At 37.7% G+C, this 5,272-nt stretch overlaps 1 protein-coding gene across 11 annotated transcripts in view; it reads right to left on the minus strand.

The window, feature by feature from the left end:
• Positions 1-254: 254 nt before the first annotated feature.
• The window catches only part of LOC137794484 (epidermal growth factor receptor substrate 15-like 1), a 108,158-nt gene continuing 103,140 nt past the window's right edge, over positions 255-5,272 (minus strand). For all 11 annotated transcript variants that reach the window (XM_068591283.1, XM_068591279.1, XM_068591277.1 and 8 more), the window contains one exon: positions 255-5,272. This exon is cut by the window's right edge and continues 485 nt beyond it. The gene's annotated coding sequence lies outside the window, so the exon portion shown is untranslated.

The raw sequence follows: 5,272 nt of genomic DNA on the forward strand, positions 1-5,272 counted from the left end.
CGTGATGTGTTTCACAAACTTAACAAATGCTAATTAGCATGTAGTTACCAATAACTCTGATGATGCTTTTAGAGACTCCCACAAAATATAGAATTGCAATGTTAATTTACAGAAGTACTCGACTCAAAAACCTTCACATCTCTTTTTTTAAAGTTGACCTCTTCTGGTCTAACTGTCTGCAACTGTTAGACCAGAAGGGCTCGACGTTAACACGGTCACAAATTAAGCGGTAGTCCATTTTCATTTAACTGAAATGTTTTATTCTAGTAAACAGCACAGACCAGAGAGGATCACCGTTTACTAAAAACCAATGTCTTTTGTCTGCTCTCAGTTATTAGTGTAACTGTAAGCAATCCTTGCAATGGTTCCTCATCAAGTTTACTTTTTCTTCTTCATCTTCACTTTTTTTAATACGACAAATATAATAGACATGATACTATACAGACTGTATACAGATCGTATGCATCTTGATTAAGACAGCTTAGACAGCTCAGCTTAGTTCGCTTACATGGGAGTTCAAGGCAGAAAAAAACTAAATTTGAAATTGAAAATTTGTATTACAACTGAATATTTAAGTTGTACATTTTTACATTTCTTTAGCCATCATCCTATTAATACCTGCTTAAGATTGCTGATAATTAAAACATATTGAGTAATGAAAAGTGCATGACCATTTTCTTTCCCCAAAATAGATTTAAAAAACATATTTTTAACGGAAAGGCTTGTAGATTGCAATCAAAGCAGGAACCTCCTCCCCAAAGTAGGTGCACTGGAGTGGGCAGAGGCTGGTGCATGAATAAACATATCAAAAACATACGCTAGGTATCCCAAAAAAAGACTGGTTTTACAAGATACATAAAACAACAATAAAAAAAGTAAACATAGTCTATTGCACAATGGAGGTATCAGACAACAGTATAAATGATGGTACCGGTCTGGAATTGGCCAGTCTAAGCAGTACACTACAGACGAGCTGAGGTCAAAGGGGAGGTTGGACAGAAACACATGAAGAACAGATGGAGAGTCACAGTTTGCGGGAGACTTGGTGTCAACTATCAAAACATTTTGGGACCAACTGAAATGTGCAAGTGTGGAGAAAAAGAACCGTGAGCAGGCATCACATATCTGGTCAGATTTGTAATAATCTCTTTGATAATTTAAATTTTAACAAGTATGCAATTCCATTTGGCCAATTTTAGATACATTTACAATTGTACATACATTTAACATTTCAGAGCTTTGTCTTTTGTCTTGATTATTGTTTTGGTGTCTGTACCTTTCTTGGGTATGTTATCACCACTAGAAACAAAAAGGTCCAAATGACATCCAGCACTAGTTTTCAGAGTGTTGAGCATTCTTAAACATTGATAACAGTAGTCTGACAAAAAAATAATTCCTGAACTTTCAAAAGTGAGATCGAGTGAGGTTGAAAGCTGCAGAAAAGCCAGTAAGTTTTTCTTATCAATGTTTTCTAATCAAGTATTGTTTTTGCTTCTGGGAGGTGAATAGCATTTGGCACATTCACGTGAAGACTGAACAAGCCCTTTGCTACCTGGATGTTGCCATTTATACAGTGTGAAAATACCACAACGTGGCCTGTTGATATAAAGAAATAGCCACAAACTGTGCACAGAATGTCACAGTTGAGACAGACTTGCCCGAGACCTCCTCCCAGAGCAGTGGGTACCATTGTATCCTGCGACACTGATCTTTTCTACATTATTGATTTCTGTTCCTGATCACAAAAAAAGGGGTTTGTGTCCAACGGTGCATGTCACACAGTTGTGAACAAGTTCAGACTCTTCAAAAACACATTGTTAGCGATGGCTAATCCATATTTAACTAGGGGTTATTGAACAGGCTACGAGCTTGTTAGCCGGCAGCTAGCACATGTTACAGTAACAAACACATTTTCTACATTACAGCGCCCAGTTGTTTTAGGATATAAAGCTAAAATCCTTTAAAAAAAAAAAAAGAACTACTTGTAGCCCCTGTATTTTGGCAAACTAAAATACCTTGTTAGCGAGACATTCCTTATCAAAATGAATGGATAGTAGGTGACAACAAGCTAGCCTGTTAGCTTGTTGTCAGCTCACTGCACCATTTGGTTCCAATGAGAAATGAAAACAGGCATATGTTACAATATGAGAAACATTTTCACTGCAGTGTGACATCAACGAGGTAAAGCCAATGAGTTTTTATGGCTTAGAGGTAGAAGGAGGCTCTTCGGGAAGTGTTAGCTGTCTACAGCTGAGAGAAGCTCACTATCCAGGGACACTTATTGAACTTGACCTTTTTTTCCTCTTTTTTTTCAAACACACTGTGTAACAGCGCCAGCAAAGAAAACTTGATATGTAAACAAGACACACACAAACAAAAATGGCAGGGGAGAGGCTGTTCACATTTATATCTGGCAGAAATTGGTGGCTGTACATTAACTTCAGCATTTATGTGTCATTTGGGTGATTTCACATTATTAGCATTATACCCCCAAAAGAGCAGTTCGACAGTAGTATAAATATCTTAGGGGGGAAAAAAATAAAAAGCCTGATATTTCATCATGCCTTTAGACCTTCCATCATCTTGTTGAATGTGATGACTGAATAGGCAAATGTAACATGAAATAACACAAGGTCAGTGCAAAGACTTAATTGACATACTATCTTAGTAGTTACAAATAGTTTCATTCCAATGTGTTTGTCCCAACTGTTGGAATAAAAGTGACTTAGTTTGTCCTGGAGATACATTAAACTTACAGTGGGTTACCATTTCACAGAGGACCTTGCCCTGACAGAACCAAGACACAACTAGACTTCCATAAAGTTAGTTTTAGGAAGAATTTTAAAATTATGAACTGCCCCTAACATCAGGCAATCAATTCAGCCGGTGCATAGAGTTTAGTGGGATCCGCTAGCTTAAAATTAGCTGTGTTTCATCTACTTCTTGGAGATGATGTTTCTACATGAGTCCAGAGGTCACATGCTTGGCACGCAGAAGAAGTTTTAGTTGGTTGGCAACCTCATCGCTAGATACCGCCAGATCCTACACACTGCACCTTTTAAGATGAAATACAATTAATTTGACAGGAGCAAAATAAGAAGAAACTATAATGAAAGTCCTTTGACGTCAATTCAAACTATAAAATCAATCATCAGTCTGCGAATATGACAGAAACCTACTCAGCAGCAGTACTCAGTGCTGCCCTAAGTGGCTGAAAACTATATTAAAAAAAGACAAGCGACCAAAACAGTAGTATATTTGTCCACCAGGGCAACACTGAGCACACTGTTAGATTTTACAAAATTGTAATACCTTTAGAAGTCGTTAAGGGGAGTCCATAATTAAAAATTCTTCTATTCCTCTCAACAAACATAATAAATTCATACTAATTGAAATGTTTGAGCTCCATTAAAAGACATCCAGCACTGTAGTACCGCAATCCCCAGACTGCTAATGGTTACAACTAGTCTCAACAAGGTTTAACCAAAGCTTTTTCTTTATTTTAAAAACAAAGTTAAAGTAATAAAAAATTTGAAACTTCATGAGTCGTTCTTGAAAGTTAACGTTTAGGAAAACGTATGTGTCCTGAGCAAAATCTGCCTGCAGGGCACACACGGCAAAACACTGACTGAAGCATATGATTGGTCATGGACACAAAGCAAATACAAACTGACATATATAAATATGAAACACTGTGATATTTGAAACTGCAACGGAGGTGCTCTGAGTAAGACCACAAGTGTTTAGTGACATAGTTCAGCAGAATCTGTTCTACTTTAAAGTCGACTTGTGTCCATCTCACTTTAACACGAGTCACCACTTCAAGTTAATAGGGACAATTCAAAGAAAGATAGAGAGAGTTGTTAAGTCCACAATGAAACATCAGCAATAGCAAATATTTCTCAATTACACCTGTTTCAAACCTGTCCAAACTATGGAGCACTGGAGTGACAAAACAACAAGAATAAGTTGGATGTTCTTAAAACAAATATTTTTCCTAAACGTCAAAATAATAAATCGGCTTGTGAAAATTGCATTAAAAATCCTCAATCTCTAAAAGATTCAAACATAGAAAATAGGTGATTCCCTCAACTTTCCTTAACCTTTCATGTGTAGATTATGGTGTGACATCACAGCATCGGGATGGAAAGTACAGCATTGTTCAATATAATATATACATTTGATAGAGTGGGAACGGGAGGGGAGTACTGCACAGTACAGTCTCACACTAATCACAAAGAAAATAGATCTGTTCAACTTGTTTGTCACTCAAAAAAAGAGTTGACATTGGAATCTGTTACTTTGTTAGAGATTTGTCACATTACTGGGAATTGGTGTAATGGATCTTTATCGGGATTTTTAAATCGGTGGGTTTTTCTGCAAGTATAGTTCATACACGCAGATGAAATGTAGGTACTTTTTTTTTTCCTCCAATTTTGTATCAAGACTGAAATTGTTGGTTGAAAGTGTTCCCTTTTTTACACAGGAGGAGGGAGTTTCTCCTGAACGAGAAAAAGTAGATGCTCTGAACTCAAGCCTATATTTTCCAAAAATGTGCGTATCAATTTGCGTGTCAATGAGAGGGTGATGCCCATCAAAAACCTACAGACTAACTTGCCACAAGGGCAGCACTCCAAATTGTGTGTAGTTGTGTTAACGGTTAGCTGCGGCGATGCACTCCAAATTCTGTGTAGTTGTGTTAACTGTTAGCCAGGGCGATGCACTCAGCTGTATGTGTGTACTGGTAGGTCTGACAGTCAAACACACTGTCCAAAATAAAAAAAATCTAGTTATACTAGACCCCGATGTGGTATCAGATTAAAAGGAAAAGTTATATTTGGAGAAATATGTTTCAACTTCTCCAGCATCAGCAGAAAAAAGATTGAGGAGCGTCATATCCAGTCTTCTCTCTAGAAATACATTATTATGCATCACCGTATATCCGTAGGGTTTCCATGCCAGTAACACAAACTCAACACTAAACGCTCATACCATCAGCAGGTCAATGATAAAACCACTTTGCCCCTCTATATCAGAAAGAAACAAAATCCCTTTAAGAAAACACCCCGGCAGTCTGAATTGTAGTGTTGTTTTTTTGCGCAACTGCTTGTTGCTGCTGACATCCATATTCACATACTATGAAAGGAGCTGGAGGATGGAAAACAACACGCCGAAATTCAAACCGCCGAGGTGTTCTGCCAGCAATAGTCAGTCAGCTTGGGCCCAGTGAACGGATCCCTCTCATCACTGTCCAGCCACTTTAGTGCATTTA

Source organism: Clinocottus analis, unplaced genomic scaffold, assembly GCF_023055335.1.
Source record: "Clinocottus analis isolate CAN_PGR_092001 unplaced genomic scaffold, fCliAna1.0.p SCAF_25, whole genome shotgun sequence".
Taxonomy (NCBI): Eukaryota; Metazoa; Chordata; class Actinopteri; order Perciformes; family Cottidae; genus Clinocottus; species Clinocottus analis.